The 26,403-nt window shown below is 37.4% G+C and overlaps 1 protein-coding gene across 3 annotated transcripts in view; it reads left to right on the top strand.

Moving 5' to 3' along the window:
- Window positions 1-26,403, top strand: part of EXOC4 (exocyst complex component 4) — an 807,055-nt gene that overhangs the window by 210,986 nt on the left and 569,666 nt on the right. The gene's annotated exons all lie outside the window — the stretch shown is intronic.

Here is a 26,403-nt window from a genome sequence, read left to right as displayed (position 1 = left end):
ACATGGAATGGATCTTTTCTGGGAGGAGAATAAACCATAAATATGAACGAGGTTTTAAAAGAGCCTAACATAAATCACTAAGAAAAATCTGTGGTAGACTGTGAGAGTATAAAAATCACTGCGAATTATAAATAAGACAGCAGGGTTATAGAAATCATTTTATATGAAAGCAGATATATTTCTTCTTACAATAGTACTCAATGATTTTAATAACATTGGTTGACCAGATTTGTTGTGGAATATAGTAGAAAGTTCCACAGTAAAAATTCTGGGTGATAATTGATAGCATGGAACACTGCTGCAACTTATGCTATTGGAATTGCATTTACTTTATGTTGTTTTCAAGGTATTGTCAAAAGAAATCTTTCCCTTTTCTCTTTACATTTGCTCTTAGAAAATAACGTATAGATTTGTAATTCTTTAAAAATCTGTATTGAAAATTTCAAGCTCGATATTTTCACTTAATTAAAAAGTTATTTATCTGAAATTAGTGATTAACTTTTGGGTTACTTATTAATGAAGCATCCAGAGAACCTCCTTAATTTTTTTCCTATTTATTTTAACAAAATTTTCTAAGGAAAATTTATCATAAACATATAAGTAATTTTTAAAACATGCTTTAAAGAGAATATTCTATTACTAAAAGCATGATCTCTTGGTAATTAGCTGTTTTAGCAAAGAGGGTATATTTTGCTTTAAGAAGTTTTCTTTACAGTTAAGAGTTGTATGTTAAATGCACAACTTTATTTTGAAAGCAGGATGATTTCCTTTCTACGTAAAAAGTGCTTTATTCGTATCATTTGAATTGAGCAACCTCTATAGATAATACAGGAGATAAAGAAAAAGTATAACACAATGTTCTTAGATTGCATCCTAGTTGAGATCAAACTAATGTTATTATTATTTTTTTTTAAAGGAAACACACTCTCCTTATGACTTTTGAGTGGTTTGTTCTCCTATTTATTTATTTATTTATTTATTTATGGCTGTGTTGGGTCTTCGTTTCTGTGCGAGGGCTTTCTCTAGTTGCAGCAAGTGGGGGCCACTCTTCGTCGCAGTGCACGGGCCTCTCACTATCGCGGCCTCTCTTGTTGCGGAGCACAGGCTCCAGACGCGCAGGCTCAGCAATTGTGGCTCATGGGCCTAGTTGCTCCGCGGGATGTGGGATCTTCCCAGACCAGGGCTCTAACCCGTGTCCCCTGCATTGGCAGGCAGATTCTCAACCACTGCGCCACCAGGGAAGCCCCTAATGTTACTTTTAACAGCACTGACATTTCAAGACAATATATGATTAAGTTCTAAATTGTGTGGTTCAGGCTGCTTTTAAATGTCAATCTTAAAGAAAACTAGAGACAGGCTACTATTACTTTTTTAGCCCTATTCACACATAACTGGACTGAAAACATTCTAAATATTCAGTTTCCAATAGATAAGGAGGTGTTTTCCTTAATTCATTTCTAAAAGGAAATTTCTTCTGTACTAAAACAACCCCTTGTTTTTATGTTTTGTATTATGTTTTTAATTATTTCTCCAAAACTACCTTTATTCCTTAAGAACATTTGCTTTGGTTCGTTTAGGCTGAAGGTTATGAAACACCAAACTCCTTCCCTGCTAAGAATAGAGCACATTTCTAAGGTGGCAATATGTGATTATTATTTAATAGAATTTTTATCTTGGCAACTTTCAGCTCATCTATGACAAAGCTTAGGAATACCACCATCTAGATTCATATCATTGATTTTTAGTTCAAGTATTGTTGACACATGAGACAAAATAATAAACTTTATTTCCTAAAGTTGTTACCTGTAGAACCTTTTTATTATGGAGAGTTTTAGGTTTTTTTGAAAGCTCTTTCACAGTTGATGATTCTGAAAATTCAAGTGGTAGATATATCTGTGAACCAATACTGATAGATAAGGCTGAGCTGGTGACTGTCTGGACAGGAAAGTGCTGACTGCACCTTTAAAACTGCATGTATGGCGGGGAGAGCGTCAAGATGGTGGAAGAGTAAGACGCGGAGATCACCTTCCTCCCCAAAAATACATCAGAAATACATCTACATGTGGAACAACTCCTACAGAACACCTACTGAACTCTGGCAGAAGACCTCAGACTTCCCAAAAGGCAAGAAACTCCCGACGTACCTGGGTAGGGCAAAAGAAAAAAAAAAAACAGATACAAAAGAATAAGGACAGGACCTGCACCAGTGGGAGGGAGCTGTGAAGGAGGAAAGGTTTCCACACATGAGGAAGGCCCTTCACTGGTGGAGACTGGGGGTGGGTGGGTGGGAAGCATTGGAGCCACGGAGGAGAGCACAGCAACAGGGGTGCGGAAGGCAAAGGAGAGAGATTACCACACAGAGGATCGGTGCCGACCAGCACTCACCAGCCCGAGAGGCTTGTCTGCTCACTGCCGGGGAGGGTGGGGCTGGGAGCTGAGGCTCAGGCTTCGGTCAGACCGCAGGGAGAAGACTGGCAGCGTGAACACAGCCTGAAAGGGTTAGTGCACCACGGCTAGCCGGGAGGGAGTCTGGGAAAAGGTCTGGAGCTCCTGAAGAGGCAAGAGACTTTTCCTTGCCTCTTTGTTTCCTGGTGCGCGAGGAGAGGGGATTCAGAGTGCTGCTTAAAGGAGCTCCAGAGATGGACGCGTAAATCTTGGAAATATAATGGAGAAAATACAAAAAACGTTTAACAAGGACCTAGAAGAACTAAAGAGCAAACAAACAATGATGAACAACACAATAAATGCAATTAAAAATTCTCTGGAAGGAATCAATAGCAGAATAACTGAGGCAGAAGAACAGATAAGTGACTTGAAAGATAAAATAGTGGAAATAACGTTATTCTTCTACAGAGCAGAATAAAGACAAAAGAATAAAAAGAATTGAGGACAGTATCAGAGACCTCTGGGACAACATTAAATGCACCAACATTCGAATTATAGGGTTCCCAGAAGAAGAAGAGAAAAAGAAAGGGACTGAGAAAATATATGAAGAGATTATAGTTGAAAACTTCCCTAATATGGGAAAGGAAATAGTTAATCAAGTCCAGGAAGCACAGAGAGTCCCATACAGGATAAATCCAAGGAGAAACACGCCAAGACACATATTAATCACACTATCAAAAATTAAATACAAAGAAAACATTAAAAGCAGCAAGGGAAAAAAAAAAAAACATACAAGGGAACCCCCATAAGGTTAACAGCTGATCTTTCAGCAGAAACTGCAAGCCAGAAGGGAATGGTAGGACATATTTAAAGTGATGAAGGAGAAAAACCTGCAACAAAGATTACTCTACCCAGCAAGGATCTCATTCAGATTTGACAGAGAAATGAAAACCTTTAGAGACAAGCAAAAGCTAAGAGAATTCAGCACCACCAAACCAGCTGTAAAACAAATGCTAAAGGAAATTTCCTACAGAGGAAACACAAGAGAAGGAAAAGACCTACAAAAACAAACACAAAACAATTAAGAAAATGGTAATAGGAATGTACATATCGATAATTACCTTAAATGTAAATGGATTAAATGCTCCAACCAAAAGACATTGATTGGCTGAATGGGTACAAAAACAAGACCTGTATATATGTTGTCTATGAGAGACCCACTTCAGACCTAGGGACACATACAGACTGAAAGTGAGGGGATGGAAAAAGATATTCCATGCAAATGGAAATCAAAAGAAAACTGGAGTAGTAATTCTCATATCAGACAAAATGGACTTTAAAACAAAGACTATTACAAGAGACAAAGAAGGACCCTGCATAATGATCAAGGGATCAATCCAAGAAGAAGATATAACAGTTGTAAATATTTATGCAACCAACATAGGAGCACCTCAATACATAAGGCAAAAACTAACAGCCATAAAAGGGGAAATCGACAGCACAATCATAGTAGGGGACTTTAACACCCCACTTTCATCAATGGAAAGATCATCCAAAATGAAAATAAATAAGGAAACACAAGCTTTAAAAGTTACATTAACAAGATGGGCTTAATTGATATTTCTAGGACATTCCATACAAAAACAACAGAATGCACATTTTTCTCAAGTGCTCATGGAACATCCTCCAGGATAGATCATATCTTGGGTCACAAATCAAGCCTTGGTAAATTTAAGAAAATTTACATCGTATCAAGTATCCATTCTGACCACAATGCTATAAGACTAGATATCAATTACAGGAAAAATTCTGTCAGAAATACAAACACATGGAGGCTAAACAACACACTACTTAATAACCAAGAGATCACTGAAGAAATCAAAGAGGAAATAAAAAAATATGTAGAAACAAATGACAATGAAAACACAATGATCCAAAACCTATGGGATGCAACAAAAGCAGTTCTAAGAAGGAAGTTTATAGCAATACAATCCTACCTTAAGAAACAAGAAACATCTCAAATAAGCAACCTAACCTTACACCTAAAGCAATTAGAGAAAGAAGAACAAAAGAATCCCAAAGTTAGCAGAAGGAAAGAAATCATAAAGATCAGATCAGAAATAAATGAAAAAGAAATGAAGGAAATGATAGCAAAGATCAATAAAACTAAAAGCTGGTTCTTTGAGAAGGTAAACAAAATTGATAAACCATTAGCCAGACTTATTAAGAAAAAAAGTGAGAAGACTCAAATCAATAGAATTAGAAATGAAAAAGGAGAAATAACAACTGACACTGCAGAAATACAAAAGATCATGAGAGATTACTACAAGCAACTGTATGGCAATAAAATGGACAACCTGGAAGAAATGCAAATTCTTAGAAATGCACAACCTTCTGAGACTGAACCACCAAGAAATAGAACATATGAACAGACCAATCACAAGCACTGAAATTGAAACTGTGATTAAAAATCTTCCAACAAACAAAAGCCCAGGACCAGATGGCTTCACAGGCAAATTCTACCAACCATTTAGAGAAACGCTAACAGCTATCCTTCTCAAAGTCTTCCAAAATATAGCAGAGGGAGGAACACACCCTAACTCATTCTACGAGGCCACCATCACCCTGATACCAAAACCAGACAAAGATGTCACGAAGAAAGAAAACTACAGGCCAATATCACTGATGAACATAGATGCAAAAATCCTCAACAAAATACTAGCAAACAGAATCCAACAGCACATTAAGAGGATCATACACCATCATCAAGTGGGGTTTATCCCAGGGATGAAAGGATTCTTCAATATACGCAAATCAATCAACGTGATGCACCATATTAACAAACTGAAGGAGAAAAACCATGGGATCATCTCAATAGATGCAGAGAAAGCTTTCGACAAAATTCAACACCCATTTATGATAAAAACCCTCCAGAAAGTAGACATAGAGGGAACTTTCCTCAACATAATAAACGCCATATATGACAAACCCACAGCCAGCATCATCCTCAGTGGTGAAAAACTGAAACCATCTCCCCTAAGATCAGGAACAAGACAATGTTGCCCACTCTCACCACTGTTATTCAACATAGTTTCGGAAGTTTTAGCCACAGCAATCAGAGAAGAAAAGGAAATAAAAGGAATCCAAATCATAAAAGAAGAAGTAAAGCTGTCACTGTTTGCATGTGACATGATACTATACATAGAGAATCCTAAAGATGCTACCAGAAAACTACTAGAGCTAATCAATGAATTTGGTAATGTAGCAGGATACAAAATTAATGCACAGAGATCTCTTGCATTCCTATACACTAATGATGAAAAATCTTAAAGTGAAATCAAGAAAACACTCCCATTTACCATTGCAACAAAAAGAATAAAATATGTAGGAATAAACCTACCTAAGGAGACAAGAGACCTGTATGCAGAAAAGTATAAAACACTGATGAAAGAAATTAAAGATGATACAAATAGATGGAGAGGGATACCATGTTCTTGGATTGGAAGAATCAACATTTTGAAAGTGACTCTACCCCCCAAAGCAATCTACAGATTCAGTGCAATCCCTGTCAAACTACCACTGGCATTTTTCACAGAGCTAGAACAAAAAATTTCACAATGTGTATGGAAACACAAAAGACCCCGAATAGCCAAAGAAATCTTGAGAAAGAAAAACGGATCTGGAGGAATCAGGCTCCCTGACTTCAGACTATACTACAAAGCTACAGTAATCAAGATAATATGGTACTGGCACAGAAACAGAAATATAGATCAATGGAACAGGATAGAAAGCATATAGATAAACCCACGGACATATGGTCACCTTATCTTTGATAAAGGAGACAAGAATATACAGTGGAGGAAAGACAGTTTCTTCAGTAAGTGGTGCTGGGAAAACTGGACAGCTACATATAAAAGAATGAAATTAGAACACTCCCTAACACCATACACAGAAATAAACTCAAAATGGATTAAAGATCTAAATTTAAGGCCAGACACCATCAAACTCTTAGGGGAAAACATAGGTGGAACCCTCTATAACATAAATCACAGCAAGACCCCTTTTGACCCACCTCCTAGAGAAATGGAAATAAAATCAAAAATAAACAAATGGGACCTAATGAAATTTCAAAGCTTTTGCATAGCAAAGGAAACCATAAACAAGACGAAAAGACAGCCCTGAGAATGGGACACAATGTTTGCAAATGAAGCAACTGACAAAGGATTTATCTCCAAAATTTACAAGCAGCTTATGCAGCACAGCATTAAAAAAACAAACAACCCAATGCAAAAATGGGCAGAAGACCTAAACAGACATTTCTCCAAAGAAGATATACAGATTGCCAAGAGACACATGAAAGAATGCTCAACATCATTAATCATTAGAGAAATGCAAATCAAAGCTACAATGAGGTATCATCTCACACCGGTCAGAATGGCCATCATCAAAAAATCTACAAACAATAAATGCTGGAGAGGGTGTGGAGAAAAGGGAACACTCTTGCACTGCTGGTGGGAATGTGAATTGGTTCAGCCACTATGGAGAACAGTATGGAGGTTCCTTAAAAATCTACAAATAGAACTACCATATGACCCAGCAATCCCACTACTGGGCATATACCCTGAGAAAACCAAAATTCAAAAAGAGTCATGTACCACAATGTTCATTGCAGCTCTATTTACAATAGCCCGGAGATGGAAACAACCTAAGTGCCCATCAACAGATGAATGGATAAAGAAGGTGTGGCATATATACACAATGGAATATTACTCAGCCATAAAAAGGAACGAAACTGAGTTTTTTGTAGTGAGGTGGATGGACCTACAGACTGTCATACAGAGTGAAGTAAGTCAGAAAGAGAAAAACAAATAGCGTGTGCTAACACATATATACGGAATCCTAAAAAAAAAAAAAAGGTCATGAAGAACCTAGGGGAAAGATGGGAATAAAGTTGCAGAGTTACTAGAGAATGGACTTGAGGTTATGGGGTGTTGGAAGGGTAAGCTGGGACAAAGAGAGAGCGTGGCATGGACATATATACACTACCAAGCGGAAAATAGATAGGTAGTGGGAAGCAGCCGCAGAGCACAAGGAGATCAGCTCGGTGCTTTGTGCCCACCTAGAGGGGTGGGATAGGAAGGGTTGGAGGTAGGGAGATGCAAGAGGGAAGAGATATGGGGACATATGTGTATGTATAACTGATTCACTTTGTTATAAAGCAGAAAGTAACACACCATTGTAAAGCAATTATACTCCAATAAAGATGTTAAAAAGATACTGCATGTATATATAATATGCATAATTGACACTCCATAGATTTATGAGTTTTACCTTACTGCTATTTTGACTGAAAAGTTGAATGATCAGGCTTCCGTGGTGGCGCAGTGGTTGAGAGTCTGCCTGCCGCTGCAGGGGACACGGGTTCGTGCCCCGGTCCGGGAAGATCCCACATGCCGCAGAGCGGCTGGGCCCCTGAGCCATGGCCGCTGAGCCTGCGCATCCAGAGCCTGTGCTCTGCAACGGGAGAGGCCACAACAGTGAGAAGCCCGCAGACTGCAAAAAAAAAAAAGTTGAATGATTTATTTATGGTTCTTGCGACGTTTCAAGCAGCAAAAGTAACAGAATTTCAGGAAACATACGCGGTGCAGTTCCTGCCCTGCCTGTCGTGTCCCAAATCATAACCTATATTATTTATTAATCTGAGAATTATTGATTATAATAGCTTCATTCTCTTAGAATGCAAATTATAAGAAATTAATTTTGTGAGCAGTCTGTTTCCTTCCATGTTGGGCTAAATCAGAATGTCTTTGGTTGCTGTGCTACATGCTGTATTCAGTCTAGGTGTATTATGCCTTTTTCCATGGAAGCTATTATTTAATGGGAAATATGTGTTTTTCAGTTGAAGGTAAATGCAAAGGAAATGAAAGCTACTGTATTTCAGCCTATAGGTGGTTATTAACAAGTTATTGTAACTGAATCCTAGAATCACCGTATTCATATGGGTCACCAGATTCCAGAGGGGTCAACATGCGGCTAGAAAATGTTTAGATAATGGCTTCAAGGGTCCAGAAGAAGGAATAGCTGTACCAAGGGCAACGAAATAGTCACTAATTATTATATCTTCCCCACCTGGAAGTACATCACTCTCAGGAATGATAAGTTCTGTTGCCTTTATGGAGCACACCATCATCATTTACATTCATGTGATCATGTAATTGAACACCCTCAGGAGGGAGAGGAACTTCCGGTGGAGTTACTCTGGTAAATTGGGTTAATAATAACACACTAGTTTCTTTTCTGTCTAATCAGTGTCTCTGATAAGAGAAAACTTAGGAGATATCATCAGTTGAGCTCCAGGAGCTGCTCTGGATGGTGCAGATAATCTTGTACTTGAAGGTAGATAGATGTGCCTTCTCCAGTTCTCAGAGCTTACTATTGGGCTGCAGCTGCTACCAGTATAGAATCAGGTATCAGAGCCCATGGTTGAAGAACATGATAGGTTGCTGGGTGATGTGGAGAAATGGATCACTCCACATAGCCAGTGAGGTGACAAATGAAGGTACTTACATTAGTGCCTAGCACATAGAAGGCACTCATCAATACTATCTAATAAAGCAAATTATAGCAACAAGCCAGAGAATATGGAGAACAAAGATGAGTTGAGTCAGCAGCTGGAAGCTCTTCTGCTTTAGTGGTACGTTTTTTGAATATATACTTTGGTGTCGTGTTTATAATATTTTAAAGGTTAATTTTATTTACAGAATTATTTGTGTAAGCCAACAGAGAAACTAAATGCTGTAGTTCAAAGGAATGGAAGACCATTGAGCAACGCTACGAACTCCTTTGCGGCATAAACTGTCTTGTGCATCTGTGTATGTACAGTGCCTTGCACTCAGAAATGTTTGTTGAATGAATAGAAATATCAGTGAAAAGTTGATGTTTGTGCTGGGCCTTGAGAGGTGGTTGAATTTGATGTAGCAGAGGGAAATGAGACGGGTTTTCAAATTAGTAGAATTCTATGAATAAAGGCATAGCTATTGGAATGAGCTTAACTGATTTTGTGAGACGCTGGAGACGTCATTCTGATGAGTGGCCTGTGGTGGATATTGTGGTGGTAATGGTTGTATGGGGTTGTTTTAAAGACCAGTTCCTAGGAATTCTGTCTTTATTGATGCCCTGTTCTGATTATCTTGTTGGGTAAAACTACTTTAGGAGAACTGGGTACTAATGAGGCCAGGCTTACGGTTTTCATCTTCATAAAAAACATTAATTCAGTTGCTATTCATCGTGTGCGCATGTACACACGCCCACGCACTCCCATATGCACATACCCAGTAAGACTCAGTGTATGCTTCCTTGGGGGAAATGAGACTTCTACTGAAATTCTCACAGACTAATGTCGTAACTCTTAATCAGGTGCCTTACTGTGGTCTGTTGGTGACAAAGGGGCACTAGCAAGTGTGATAGCTCAGCACACCTACCTTCCTGCAGCTTAGAGCTCCCCATATTGAGTGGTGTCATTTTTTCAATCAGATTGCTTATTAAAAGTCTTACCCTAGGTGGATTGAGTCAAATGTAAAATTCTGAAAGTATCCCCTGGAAGAGGGAGCCTCTTCTAGTTCAAAGTTGGTGTATCCCATTGTTGTTCCAGCCCTCGGGAGGCAACTACAGTTGCTGCTAAAAGGACGTCATAATTTAGCAGAAGTATTTTCCAGAATAGCCATTTAAAAATTCTTCTCTGCTTCCTCTTTTTTTCACCTCAAATTGGCTAACCAGTATATTGTGTTACATTTTCACTTACGGATTTTTTAAAAAATGCATGAGTTTTGGTTTGTTCTTTAGAGAAAAGTAATCCTGATACTACGATTATTAGAAATACTTCTAACTGCACTGGTAGCTGTAGCTCTGGTAGTAACACTAAGAACCCATGCTTTTTAAGTGTGTTGTAGGTACTTTGTATTGAGCAAACACTGAACTATTCTCAGACGTTTAGAAGGAATAAAAGAAGGGAAAGTTAGAAGTATAATCAGAGACAAAAGCAGAAAAAGAGTTGGATTGCAGAAGGGATATTTTTCCTTGTCTAGATGTGTACCTGGATTAAAGAATAATTATTTTTACTGGCTAGGTAGTACACTACAAATGATTTACAGTTTTGAGTTCTGCAGATATTTTGTCTAGAGCACTGTGTAGCTGTTTATCTTAGTCATTATCGTCCTCAGCGGTGGTTGTACCCAGCTCCTCTTAAGCTGGAGAATCTGAGATTGAGTATTAAAGCCGGAATGAGGACCTGATCTGGGGTTTGGGATCTGCCGTTTATCCTATCGCAGAATACAAACACTCACAAATTCAGTGAAGTGCACTCCAAAGACGTGGTTTTGCTTTCAACTGTGATGACACTATAATTGATCCAATGTATTCTTTCAAAGAATCATAAATTCTTATTGGATTGTGAGGAGATGTCATGTTCATTTGTCAACCTGTCACTCCAGGGACACAGGTGCAGCAAATTTATGGAGGCAGCACCTCGTGTTTCTCCTGAGCCACATAAACATGAAGCCGTCCTGACTGAAAATGTGTGGCTTTCGGTTACTCCTTATGTGGAGAGCAGTTAAGCTCTCTCTGTAGAAGGCATTTCACTGGGATTCTCAGGTTTTCACACAGCACAGGCAGGGATAAGGTCTGAGGGGACACCAGAGGAATTTTTGGAGACCTGCAGACGTTGTCTCAGAAAAGAATACTAAGGCAGTTCTTCTCTGGCGGAGTGAATATTGCACGTTTTTAGTCAAGTGCATGATTAACTTTGACATTTGAAAATAGAACTTCATGTAAAAATAAGCATGGTACTTCTGCACGTTTAATTAAGATGTTTAGTTGCTGTCAAGACTGATCGTTTTGTTTTTTCTTTTTATTTCCCCTGTGAAGGACAATATATTCTAACTTCTGAAATTTCAGAAATCTGTACTTAACCTTTAATCGTCATTCCATTTACATGGAAATCTGATTAACAACTTTTAAAGTTCATGAGCTCTTGGTAAATGTGATTAAGACCTTTTTGGAGTTTGTTATTAAGAGCTGGCATTTACAGAAGACTAGGGCCTGGCTACTGTTGCTGTCTTCTCCATAGTTGGATGTCTTAAGCAATTAGCAGAGAACATGAGGTACATGAATTGTATTGTATTGCTTCTGAGTTAGCGTGGTTGGTATTTAAATAGCACGCTGTCTTTTTCTTTCCTATGACTTGCTAAATGGTATGAGCTAGTTACCCAGTGGTAGAATAGGGCTAAGGATAAATTAGGTGGAGCTGTAGCAATTTGCATAACTAGGAGAGCTAGGCTCCTCCCTCCCTCTGACGTTCTGAAGTCATGTTTACAAACATTCATTCTCAGGTTGTAAGGAAACAGGTTAATCATCCTACCACACTGCATTTTTGTTTTGGAGTATACAGTTGTCTTACAATATTATGTTAGTTTCAGGTGTACAACCTAGTAATTTGATATTTTTATGGATTATACTCTATGTAAAGTTATTATAAAATACTGGCTATAGACCCTATGCTGTACATTACATCCTTGTAACTTACCTATTTTATACCTAGTAGTTTGTACCTCTTAATCCTGCTTACCCATTTTGCTCCTGCCCCTCATCCCCTCCCTTCTGGCAACCACCAGTCTGTTCTCTGTATCTGTGATTCTGTTTCTGTTTGTTATATTTACTCATTTGTTGTATATTTTAGATTCCACATATAAGTGAAAGCATAGAGTATATGCATTTTTTTAAATTGCATTCTTCTATGGGGGGTGGTAGTCTTTTTGAAAGTTAAAATTAAAAGATGTACACTTTGGAGAGAGAAATTTTTCAGGTATGCAACTTCTTTCTAAACTTTCAGGCGTTTCAGCTATTGAGATATTGCCCTTGGGTTGTGAGGACAGAAGGGAAGAGTAAATGTGTCGGAGCAGGTCAGTGTAGCATAATCACCAAATTGAGATGTGCTGTGATGTATGGAAAACGGGAAGTAAATAGTTAAACCCCCAAAGGATCCTACTGGACCATATTCTGCCAATCCGGCAGGTTTTATTCACTTGCCTGTAGAATTGGGCTCTCTGATAGACGCATATAATGCATTTCATAGGTACTTTGTGCAGAACACTGCTTATTAGCATTTAGAGGAATGACAGGAGAAAATAATGAAAGTATCAACAAAGGCAAATCTTTAAAATATATTGTATATAACAGTATTATTAAAGAATACTTGAATCTTTACATGTTTCCATACCAGGTAAAATTTTTATGAGCATATATTGCTTTTAAATAAAAGAGAAAAATAAAACAAAGTAGTATGTGGGAAAAATAAATTTGAATAGAAAAATTGATCTGAAATAATTAAATTCGATGCCAGAAATATCAATGAAGTAGTTCTCCATTTTTGGACCCTAGAGTTTCTATGTTTACTATAAACTTACTTAAACCAGCAGTGCAGTTAATTGGTTACTCTTTTAAATTATAGGCTAACCTCAAATGTAGTAGGTAAATGAAATGGCTTAGTCCCATGTTTTGAATTAACATAAAATATTTCAGTAGAAATAGCATATAATAATCAAAGGCCTCTTATGGATTTGGAAATTTGTTTTCTGGCCACAAAACTGATAAAACAGGATTACTTTAGTTTAACCAAACTGTCTACAGTTTTTTTTTTTTTAAATCAGTTTAGTATCTTACTTAAGGGAAATATATATATATATATAAAATTTCATCATTTTCAGATAGAAGAATTTTTCTTATTTTATAGATGGAATCTTTATTGTAGATACAAGAGTTAAGTATAGAAATGAGTGATATTAAGTTGCTCCTTCAGTTTTAAAGGATTTTAGTTAAGGTATTCCAGCGTGGCATGAATCTGTGGTAATACAGGGAAGTATTAGACAAAGTGCCTTCTCATTAAGTCATGTTGGGAGTTTGAGATAAGTAGAGGTAAAGTTAAATATCCAGCAGTATATGATTAATTGCCAAATCTGGGTAATCAACTGTGAGTCCTGTAGGAATTTAGAGAGATGAGTTAAGATAGATTGGTCAGGGAAGGTTTTGTGAATTTGGTAGGAGCTGGCTCTTTAAGGAAGGCTAGACTTCAGGTGAGTGGGCAGATCATTCTAGGTAGGTATAACAGGCATGTATGCCAACAGTGAGTACCTTACTGAATTAACCATATACACAATTTGTACAGAGGGGTGTAAAATGTGATCAGATAGACAGAAGCCAGATTCTGAAGAGCCTTAGATGAATTCAGTTGAAATCTTCTTTGTGGACTCCTTAAAGAAAGGAACTGCTTTGTCCTTGTGCTTTGTATTCTCAGTGCCTCTAAATCTCATTATCTCCCAGTCTTAACAATGTTCCCCGCAAATCCTAAGGGAAATGTACTTAACATAGTTCCTGGCACTCAGTAGGTACAAAATAAATATTAATCAAGTCTGAATCTGCACTTGTTATTCCTAAATAATCCATTTTGAATGATCTATAAGCAAACATTGTTTTTTTGTAGGTGTGTCATTGTTCACAGATAAGAGATAACCAGTATGAAGGAGTCTCTAGTAACTGAACTGCTAATTGAAAATTCTGGGTTGTAGCCACTTAATTGAATAAACTGTCTCCAGAGAGCAATTTGGGTCTTTTCCAAGATGCATTAACTCTTTCAGGTCATTAGGGTAGCACTTATCTCATTGGAGCAGAAATTTAATAAATGGTATTCCTGTGATGTGAGTAAATTAATGTACCTCAAAAAGCCTGAAGTTTCACCATGGGTGTTATAGTTCTACTCCAAGGAGCTTGTCTGTGAATGTAAAACATCAATAAGTAGCTGCCCTTTCAAACATCTTACTTTCAATTTAGGTAACCTACTAGGGAGCATCGACTTTGTTCAAGGCACTGTGCTAGATGTTAACAGAGATACAAAGAAAAGGCATGGCTTGCACTGAGAGGCAGGAGAGAAGGCAAATAACCACAAAATAAAATCCTTGAGAGATACAAACTACAGTGTGGGTTTTAATGAGAGAGATACCATAGCTAACAGTTAAGATAGATGGTAACCTCCCAGAAGGTAGGGACCGTGGCTTGTTCGCACAATGTGCTTATTCATATTTATTCTCTCTGTTGGGACTGTAGGGGATAAACAGAGGAAAAGTTAAATATATATACATACACACATATAATGGTAATGAGCTGGATCAATCAGAAGCTTTTTTTTTGTTTTTCCCCCACAATTTTCACACATGTGCCTTTTTTCCCCCCTGTGAGATACGAATTATTAATGTCTGGTGTTAATCTAAAATGAGTATGGTAAAGATGTGAAAACCAGAAAAAAAACCAGCATCTTTTGGAGATATGCTCCCTGATTGTCTGATAGTCTCAATTTGTCTGTCAGCCTACTGATGGAATATTGACCTTCAGGTAGTAAAGAGGTTAAGAAAAGTCTGTTCTACCTGCCAGCACATGTTACACATTTATATCTGTTGTGAAAGTAGAGGCAGCTAGTTGTTATCATAAGACTAAGGGTAAGTAGCATAAAAGACCACTGTGGGAGAAAAGAAGGTAGAGACAACACCATAAGAAGATAAAACTTCCAAGGGTAACACCACTGCTTCCTCGTGCATGGGGTTGGCATCTCCACTGGGGATGTGGGTTGTGATTAGTAACATCTGGATGGTGAATGTGTAATTTGTTAAAAATCAATCAAGTTAATACTTAAATTCACTTTTTGGAACTCATTCTCCCATGCTTGATTAATGATAGAGGTAGTTACAAGCAGGGGGAATAAAGGATAAACTCAGACATGACAAAAACCCTTGGGACTTATTTATGGAACAGGAAATTATCTAGGTTAACTAAATGGTAATTATATAAAAACAACTAAGAGGAAATAAGGCTGCAGAAGTCAGTTGGGTTGTGGAAGGTGCTGAATGACAGGAGGATATACAGGTTTATTTTGCTTGCAAGGACACCACTGAAGGATTTGGGCAGAACGATGACATTGAGCTGTGTGTTAGTGAGCATAGTGGGTTGTGGGATAGATTGTCATGAGAGGTGTAAGGCGGGCTGAGCAGTTGGGAGACTGTTGTACTAAGCTGTGTGAAGGATGAGGATCAGATTTAAAGACATGAGGGTAGGAATCAAAACGTTTAAAGGAGGAAACGGACGTAAGATGTGTGGTATAACATAGGACTTGGCAGTTGATTTGGAGAACAAGCCTGAGAAGAGTCAGCTAACTACAGATTGTGATCCTGGGAGGTCAGAGAAATGACAGTGGTGTTAACAAAGAGGGAAACTAAGAGGACCTTTCTTTCTTCCTTCTTTCCCCCTCTTCCTCCTTTTGAAGAGAGGTGATAATAAAGAGTTTGCTTGGTCAGGATGTTTGTTGACCCCATGCCCCGATACTCTCAATATCTGTTGTGCTGTTTTCACTTTCTTACTGTGATAAGACACTCTTCCAGGCAATGACAGTGCATCTCTGGCGCTTGGGAGAAAGTATGATGGTAGAGGGAGATTTGGGAATCATCTGAAATGAAGATATAACTAAAATGGAAGAGAACAAGAGTAAAGAGTAAGAATATCGAACTTCAGGTAGTTGAGAACAAAAATGTGGTAGTCAATCTCAGGGAAGTGAAAGAAAATATTTCAGAAGTTTAGAGATGAATATTAACAGGAGCCTGAATTTGGTGATTGAGATCTTTACTGTAGAGAGAAGGGGAGGAGGAAAGAAGAATGAGAAGAATGTCAGTGAGTAGATGATGAGGATATAGAGATAATTTTATTTATTTATTTAATAACATTTATAAAGTGTTTGCTATGCCCCAGGTTATGTTCAAAGTGATTTACAGCATTAACTCATTTAATCCTGATGATAGTTCTGTGGGAGTAGGTAATATTATTCCTGTTTTAAAGATGAGGAACTAAGGTTCTCAGGCACAGAGAGGTAATATCTTAGTTACCTGGTTCCTGGGATGCATTTTAAAAAAACAACAAATTTCTGAGCCTTATCCTCAGAGATAATAATAGCCTGTTACGAGCCAAGCATTTTATGTATGTTGTTTATTTTAGTTTTCATATTAATTCTGTGAAGTAGATTCTATTACCCATATTTCACAGTTGAGGGAGATACAGTTTAGCAAGATTAAGTAACTTGCCAAGGTCACATTGCTAGTAAGTAGTAGAACTGGTTTTAAGCACAGACTTTTTGTGTCTGAATTGTCCTCTCAATTTGAAGTTCTAAGGTGGGGTGCATGAGTCTTTATTTTAAAATAGTTCTCCAAGTGATTCCTATGTATAGACCGGTCTTTCTAGAATTTTAGCACAAACTAAGAAGGAAGAGGTGTATGTATTTTGGGGAGGAGAAAAAACACTGTGGTCAGAGAGGAGAATTCAGAATTAGAGACGTTGGAGATGGAGTATTTCCAACGGAGAAAGAATGTCAAAGAGTAATAGAGGTCATTGGGATTGAGGAGACTGAGAAAGACTGTAACGGTAAAAAGGAGTCATTAATATATTCTGATGAAACCTGTGAGTCGTAGTACAGAGTAAAACTAACAGCAGCTAACATTTTTGTAATGGTGTAAGAAAACCATGGAGGTTGTGTCAACTTTAATGAGAAAAGGGGAGAAAGAGGCGTAAATATGTAGAATGAACTTTAAAATACGTTTTAGTGAAATGGGCAGAGAATGAAGCTGCAGTTAGGAAGGTGCCTTTGGGCTTTGAGACCACTTCTGTGTCTTCCCTTGGCGTGGTCTTGTTGTCTTCTATTTTCTATGGGTAAGCTATAAATAAAAAATCATGAAAGTACTGTGGGGTCCAAAATGCATGGAGGGAACACAGAGAATTGAAATAAGTGGGAAATTCAACACTTATAGTTGGAGATTTCAATACTCCTTTAAAATAATTAATGGAACAGCTGGACAGAAAACATACAAAACATGAGCTACACTATCAAGCACCATGACTTAAAGTGACATAGATGGTACACCCTACTTAACACCATCAGAATACAGATTCTTTCATGTCTGTCAAACATACTCCATGATAGATCATACACTAGACTATGAAGTTAAGTCTCAGTACATTTAAAAGGATTGAAATCACACAAAGTATGTTCTCCATACATAACAGAATTAAATAAACAACAGGAAGAAATGTTGGCACTTCTCAAATATTTAGAAGTAGAGCAACAAACTTCTGAATACACCATGGGTGTAAGAAGTAAGACCTAAGATCAACAATCAAAGTTTCCACCCTAAGAGCTAGAAAAAGGAGGGGAAAAAAAAATCAAACCCAAAGCAAGCAGAAGGAAAAAATGATAACGATTAGAGTGAAACATCAAATATAAATCAGAGGAACAATACAAAAAAGTAATGAAACTAAAAGTTGGTTCTTTGAAAAGATCAAAAATTGATAAATCTTTAGCTAAACTTATAAATTAAAAAGGAGAGAAATCTCAAAAAATGCCGAAATCAGGATTGAAAGAGGAGACATCACTGTAGACCATATAGATGTTAAAAAGATTATAATGACTAACTTTATGCCAATGAGAGCACAGTTATGCCAGTTAGACCACTTAGATGAAGCGGACAAATTCCTAGAAAGAAACAAAATACCAAAACTGGTTCAAGAAGAAATAGAAAATCTAAATTGTCCTGTAACAAATACAGGCATACCTCATTTTATTGCAGTTTGCTTGGTTGAGCTTTGCAGATACTGCATTTTTTAAAAATTGGAGGTTTGTGGCAACCCTGTGTTGAGTTAAGTCTTATCAGTGCTGTATGTTCAACAGCATTATTTTTAAATTAGGGTATGTACATTTTCCCAGACATAATGCTCTTGCACATGTCTAGTGTAAACATAGATTTTACATCCACTGTGAAACCAAAAAAATTCATGTGACTCGCTTTATTACGATACTCACTTTATTAGAATGGTCTGGAACCGAACCCACAATATTTTCAAATTATGCCTATAAATTAAATAATTTAAAAATTTCCTACACATACATAAGTACACAAATGTTTTATCAAACATTTGAAGAAGTAATAATATCAATCCTTTGCAAACTCTTTCAGAAAACAGAGATGAGAAACACTTTTCAACACATCTGTGAGTCCATTATTACCCTGATAAAAATTCGAGATAACAGAGGAAACTATAGAGCAATGTCCTTCGTGAACATAGATGCAAAAATCTCAAACGAAATACTAGTAAATTGAATCCATCAACATGTGGATTCATATCACACGTATGAATGTATGTGGTATGTGTTACATACCACAATTAAGTGGGATTTATTAAAAAAAATCAATGAATGTAATATACCACATTCATAGAATAAAGGAAAAACCTTCATAATTATCTCAATAGACACAGGAAAGCACTTGACCCCACTGATGACTGAAAAAACAAAACAAAAGCAAAAACCTTCAGCAAACTAGAACTAGAAAGGAACTTTCTCCGTCTGATAAAAGTCTCTGTGAAAAACCTGCAGGTAACATCATAAGGGAACTTTCTGAAGTGTTAGAGGTGTTTTATAATGATTGTAGTGATGGTTGCACCGCTGTATACATTTACTTAAAAGCTGTTCATCGGTACAGGACATTAGGTGAATTTTATGGTATATAAATTGTACCTCAACAAAGCTGTTTTAAAAATATTATGGGATAAAATCAGATTACAGATATTCGAAGATATATGTCCTTCACAGTATCCTTCAGAGAACTTGTAGAAAAACAGTTAACAGTCCTAATGGAAGTTAATTAGTGTATAAATCATGGAAATCTCATCAACATTATTTCCCCTTTCACAATTCTGTATTTGAGGGTATGCGTGAATATTCATATGCTTCACAAGGGATTATATTCCAAACTAAATTTATTGTCCCTATCAAACTCATTTTTCCTGCATTCCTGATCATTGTTCTTGAACCACAGTGTTTTAGTCCCTCACATGTGCAATCTTTTAGCATTTTAAAATTTCTCTTCTTTTCTTCGTAGAATACCTGCTTAAATTTTTTCATTTTTTTCCTCTGCGTCAACTCACAAATGTATCCCTAATTGTAAAATCTCATCACCACTACTTTAGTTTAAAATCCTTTTTTTTTAATTTCAATTATCATGGTAGTTTTTTTTCTTGTCCCCCTCCCTTTATCTTATTACCTTAATCATTCATTTTTCCCCAAATCCCATTGCCTTCTAATCTATTATTGTATATGCCAGCAGATTAATTTACTTAGAGTGTGTTTATCAACATTTTATTTACCTATTGAAAGCTTTTTACTGCCCTCCTCATTCTGTACTTGACTTCAGTACCTGAGCCTGGTGTTAGAGGCCCTGAGAAGTTGGTGCATTTACCACCTTTCCAGGCTTACCTCTCAGACTTCATTTTTATGTTACCTGAAGTATTTGCAGTTCACTGAAGACACTCGGAATTTCCCTAGCACTGTTTATTTATTCTGTTCTTTCTGCCATTTTTTGGCCTTTTACACATTATAAGATTTTATTTATGTCCTATGATCTTTTTTTTTTGTCTGTACGTGGGCCTCTCACTGCTGTGGCCTCTCCCGTTGCAGAGCACAGGCTCCAGACGCACAGGCTCAGCGGCCATGGCTCATGGGCCCAGCTGCTCCGCGGCATGTGGGATCTTCCTGGACCGGGGCACGAACCCGCGTGCCCTGCATCGGCAGGCGGACTCTCAACCACTGCTCCACCAGGGAAGCCCTGTCCTATGATCTTGAAACTCTTTTTTATTGTCCTACTTGGGATCAATCTTGTCCTTCTATAAATGCTCACAACAGTATCTTTGACCTGATGCTTCCAACTTTCTCCCATGTATTGTAGTCATTCATGTTTGTCTCTATAAGCACATTGAGGGAAGGATTGATGGATTGATTGATTTGGCTTTTAATTCACTTAAATTTTTAATTTATATATAGTAAAATTCACTTGTTTTAATATTAGGGAAGGATTTTTTTTTTAAGTCTTGTTTTTATATCCAGGATAATACCTTGCATATTTTACGTATTAAGTAAACACGTTTAATTTAAAATAAATGAAAACTTTCTTTTGAAAGCTATCTAAAACTGGGATTTCTTTGTTAAAAGCTCTTCTGTTGGGGGGGTGGGGGGAGGTAAATGTGAGCTCTTTGAGACTCTGCTTGTCAGGGCTTTGACAGGGGACCAGGAATTACTTGTGTAGTCTTGAAATTTTTTCATCTGTTTTACTTTGAACACTAAGGAACTATTCACAAGACCAAACATAGTAGTTTTAATGATACAATTGCCATTGATAATGAGTGTAATGAAGCAGGCAGCCATTCCATTTGCAGAATGACTGTTTATTTTTCTTTTGTTTTTCTTACTGCAGAATACTTTAGTCTTTATACAATGGGGAAATGAGACTGCTATTTTCAAAAGATGACGTCTTTTGTTTTTTCTTTGTCACTAATATTTCATCCATTAGCAACCTTACGGGGGGGGGGGGGAAGTCTGATAGTTTGTAGTAATTTTAAATGGTGGTCCTAGTTTTAGAAAATATTGTTGCTTTGTTTCAGTGTTCCTCTTTAATATTTTCTGGAATCAAGGTGATAGTTTGAGGGGTATATTACCCTGATTTTGCCCCTCGTCCACCTCTGGATTTCTCTTTTCAAATTCTAGGCCTCCTGGTCTCCCTTTGCTAGGCCTTGCCTCCTGCATCCCGTGAGACTAGATTCTGCTTGGTTCTACTCTTGCTCCACGGGTGCTGGGAGGGGTTCTCTGGGAAGAATCCAGAGGAACTGTGTGCTTCCTTTCTTCTCTCAGGGGTCATAGCCACCAGTTTCTGCCGAATTTGGCTCTTCTCCGGGGCCTTCAAATTTTTATTTTTTTAATATGTTTTTTCACCTGTTCTAATTATCATCAGAATGAGGGATGGTCCAAGGAAGCTACTTTGCTGTTCCTGGGAGAAAAACTCCTGGGCATCTGTATTTTAAAAGAGCAAATTATTAAAAATTACAATATTTATTGTAGGCACAGTCAAGATATTGCACAAGAAAGTTGAGCCTTACTTCATATTGGGAGCTCAAGGGTATTTTTTTTCACCTTAGAATTGCTCCCGTCATGAAGCAATCTAGTTCTCAGATTCACGGTGGGGGGTGGGTGCGGGTAGGGGGACACATACACAGTATGGCTTTGCTGTAAATCATCAAACATTTGAAGGTAATAGTCAGGAGAATTGGTTTCCTAGTTGCAGAGATTGAAATCTGTGCAAACCACTACTCCCGTTTTTATAAGATACCAGTGTTTTACAAAAATAGTATTTGTGATATAAATGTCACTGGATGCATATTAGTGTATAATTGTTTATCCATAGATAGCTTAGTGAAGAAACAAAAACTCATGAAGTTATCATAAGGAAGAAATAAGGAAAACATACTAAAGGCTATAAGGATATATTGTAGAACCCAAGGGTAGAAAATCTAAGACCTTATCAGCGACTGGATTTGAGACCTTTGCACTATGGATAACTTAAGGTTGCAACCTTTGAATCGCTCTCCTGTGGGTCTCCTCTTTCTCTCTGATCATCTGGTTCATTCTTTATTCTCTCTCTGCAGATTGGCTGTCTTTGATTTTTTCATCCACATAGTAAAATGTGGTTGCCCCAAAGTATTTACATCTCCTCACTTACATTGATGAGCACAGACCATATCCCACTAACACATTTCTGGGAAAGAGAATCTGATTGGCTAATTGAGGGTTGGCTGTTTCCCTGGTGAAGTAGGCTCTGACCTAGAGGGTGGGATCCCAGGCCTGGCTACCCAAGTCCATTGTGTGGTTGGGGAACCGCCCTTAGATGAGGCGAAGATTTTGTAAGCTGGGAAGATACTAAAAAGGATCTACCACATTAAGTATCTAGAAGGATCTGGGTGTTTCAGTGAGTAGCTACTTGGATAAATGCAGAGGCTGAAGACAGGAGATGTGTTAATTCTAAGTCTGTAAATCCCACATTTATTTTTAGAAAATTCTATGTGTATGACCACAAGCAGCCATAGGCAATATGTTAAATAAAGAGGATTAAATGGTAAATGAGGGGCCCATTCAGAATGATATTACCAATGTTAGAGCATGTTATAAATCTCAAAATCTTGGCCCTGCTTTATGTATCATGGGATTACTGACTAGCATCTTAGCAACTGCTAATCAGTCTTCTAGCAGAAGAGATGCCTAACCACTCCAATTTGTACGCTCTATTGAAGCATCATATTTCTTTGCTTCTACCACAGAACCATCCAGCATACCAGATACTCAAAAAATACAGTGAATCATGATATCACTGGTGTATGTAGAGTTTTCAGGTGCTTTTCAACACAAACTATGACTTTTAATTTTTTGAACTCTTGATCAACAAGAAATAGCAATTCCTGGTACTTAAAAAGAGAAAGGAATGAATGAGATATGTAGGAATTTAGAGGCAGCAAGAACACACATGGGATTATCTTCTACAGATTTTCTGTGGGCAGAATGTATTTGGTATTATATGTAATGCCCTTTGCCCCAGAATTCCAATCTGGGGTGATTTCCCGCAGGCAAAAGACAAGCTGTATAGCTTATTTCTTTTCATAAAAATGGAAATTTGAACTCATCCGTGAGTGCTTAGGATATTTATGTACCATTTGGAAGATGCAGTACATTATCCACAATGATGCAGAATCACCAAGAAATGATAATGGTTATATTTTAATACCAGGCATCTGGTGTTTGTGTCAAGACTTTGTAGTAGATTTAGCGTAATTCAAACACATTTCAGGCATCTTAGAAGTAGGGGCTTATTCTTTGAGATATTAAAAAATGCACTTTTACCAATTTGAGTGTCAACATAAAACTTTACCTGTCTTAAAGCAGTATTTTTCAACCGGTGGTGAATGTTATTAGCAAAAAGAGGCAAACACAATGAAGGAAACAAACGTCGCAAAGCCTGCGGTTAAAATTGCAGCTATCCCTTTTTTACTTAACTCACAGGGTAGATTTTTGTACTGTGGACTCTTTCTACTTTGGAGACTGTCTCTAACTTGCATATAATGATATATCCATCAAGGCTTCTTATCACGTGGTTTTTAAAATTCAGTGGTTCCCTGTATTTTTTGATTCACTGATATGTTGCATGGCTCTGTGGTGGAAATGAAGAAATACAATGCTTTAAGGAATATAAAAAATCCTCATGTTTATCAATGGTGAGGTGGCTTTTCATTAAATAATAGCTAATAGTCTTAGGCAGTTTGGGATGAATAATTATTTTTAATGATGTGTAAAGTGGATACTTGAGCTCAGCTGACTTAGGGGACGGCTGACTTAGAGTGGCCTGGGGAAGGAGTGGTTGAAGAGGGAACACTGGAACTGCTTTTTGGAAGGGGCTGTTAGGAGTCAGGAGAGAGGGTAATCTAGGGTAGGCCTTCCAGCAATGAGGGGGCCCTGGCATATTCAGGGGAGAGTTAACTGGGTGATCTTGATTGGAGTGTTGGGTGCATGTTAGGGAGAATAAGATATGATTGGAGTATTGCGGTCAGATAGTTGGAGGTGATGAGGAGCCTTTTGATGGTAGCAGCAACTGTGTTTTTTATTTTGTTTGTTTCTTGTTTTTAATTTTTATTGGAGTGTAGTTGATTTACAATGTTGTGTTACTTTTAGGTGTACAGTGAAGTGAAGCTGTTATACATTTACATATCAAGATATCCACTGTTTTTTAGATTCTTTTCCCATATAGGCCATTACACAGTATAGAGTAGAGTTCCCTTATACAGTAGGTCCTTATTAGTTATCTATTATATCTATCCTTATTAGCTATCTATTTTATATATAGCAGTGTGTATATGCCAATCCCAATCTCCCAATTTATCCTCCTCCGCTTACCCTCTAGTAACCGTAAGTTTGTTTTCTACATCTGTAACTATTTTGTAGATAAATTCATTTGTACCCTTTATTTGGAGCAGCTTTGCTTTAGGAAGATCATTCTGTTGAGGATGTAGGAGGATCAGAAGAGTAAGAGATGGGAGGCAGAAAACTAAATGAGGAAAACTGCGTGAGGTGAACTAAGGTGGTGGCTGTCAGAGTGGACCAGAATGGGCAAACTCATAGAGTTGAGGTAGAGTGATTAATGAACTTGGACACTGACTCCTTTGTGGATACAAAGAATAAGGAAATGTATTAAAGACAGTTCTGAAGTTTTAAGCCTGGAGATCAGTGAGAATAAGAAAATACTAAAAAACAAAGTTGGCAGAAGAAATTACTGATTTTATGGGAAGATGATTTAGGTTTCAGAATTTAGGGTTGATTTTATCAGTGAAATAGGTGAATAGGTCAGGCATGCAGTCACAGACTGGAGCTTGGGAGAGAAATGAGGGATAAAAACCACATCATGGTAAGAGAAATAATATATGTGGAGGCTGCTTTTAAAAGTTTAGAACCTAAAGATAAAAAGGAAATAAGATTATAGATCGTGAGGACCAAAGCAAGATTTTTGTGGAGAGGGGAGAAATAGTACATTTGTGTAGATAGAAAGGGAGAAGCTGGTGAATAGAAGTAGACTAAGACTCCTGAGAGCTAATAATTAAGGGGACTTCATTGATGTGGAGAAAAAGGAACAGTGACCATAAAATACCTGGATTTAAGAATGCTACTTAGTTAGGTCCTGGTCAGTCAATATTTTATCGTAAAAGGACAGTCATTGAATTTTAGGACAATAATTACCTCGACAGAATTACTTGGTGTAGTGTGTCTTCAAGCTTTGGTAGAAACATAATTCTGTCATATTGGTGTAATAACCACCATCTGAGTGAAACCAGGGCATTTGTAGACATCTTTCTGTGTTGAAATTTGAAAGATATCAACAATTTGAAATTCTTTTCTGATGTACTGGTCTTCTTTTGATCACGGATTCCTGCAAACTTTATTAGCATCAGTGCCAAATCTACAAAATAATTGAGTCCATCACTGGAATTGTTACTAAAGTAGAGACCCAATTCAGTATTCTCCCTGACTGTTGTGCAGTTTCGGTGATATAGTAACAGAGGTAGTACTTGTCATTATATTACTTCATCAGCTTGCTGAGTAATACTCCCGTGACCTTGTAAATAAATTAAAAAACATTGACCAATCTCTTAACATGTTTTATGCTTTCCCCGCGAACTCTTTATTGTACAGAAAATGAAATAAAGTCCATTTACTGCCACCCATAGTCATTCTCATTGATAGTTTTTATGCTCTTAGTGAGAATGGAGTGTCATGGGGAAGAGACCAGACTGTGGAGTCAACTAAACCTGAGTTGAAATCCTGGCCTGTTATTGTGTAATTATAAGGCCTTAGGCTAGTCCCTCCCTCCACCCTCCCCTTCCCCCTCCCTCCCCCCCTCCCTTTGTCTTTGGAGTTTTTTCAAAGAGCATTTTAAGGTTCAAAGCAAAATTGAGGGGGAGAGTACAGGGATTTCCCATTAGCTCCTGCCTCCACACATGCATATAGGCTAGTTTCTTAATACCACTAATTCTCAGTTTCTTCATCTCTAACTTACAATTAGTAATACTTACTTCATAGGTTTGAGGATTGAGTAAGGTCATGTTTTTAAAATGTCTGATATTTGATAAGTACTCAGTAATGTGTATGTGCTTATAATATAGACATAATTGGCTTTAAAACTTACTTGGAGCAATATATTCGCAGGTGTGCTTCATAAATGTTTTGATGATAACGCTTGATATGGCCCTCACGTCTCTATTGAATGAACGAATGATTATATACATATATGCAAGAATAATAGCTATATGGGACCCTGATTCTGAAAAGCTTTCACTTCAGTCATGGGTAGAATTGTTTGTCTACATGTACTGTATACCACTTGGTTATCTTAAAATTTTAAATGTGGCAAGTGATTATAGAAATGAGTTGAGTTGATACACTTTAGTCCCGGGTTAGATAATCTTAGGAACCATGGTGGTTTCTGTTCCAGATCTGCTATTTTCTTTCACAACAGT

This window comes from Globicephala melas, chromosome 9 (genome assembly GCF_963455315.2).
Source record: "Globicephala melas chromosome 9, mGloMel1.2, whole genome shotgun sequence".
NCBI lineage: Eukaryota > Metazoa > Chordata > Mammalia > Artiodactyla > Delphinidae > Globicephala > Globicephala melas.
Note: the sequence above shows the minus strand (reverse complement) of the source record. Positions and strands in the feature narration are given on the sequence as shown.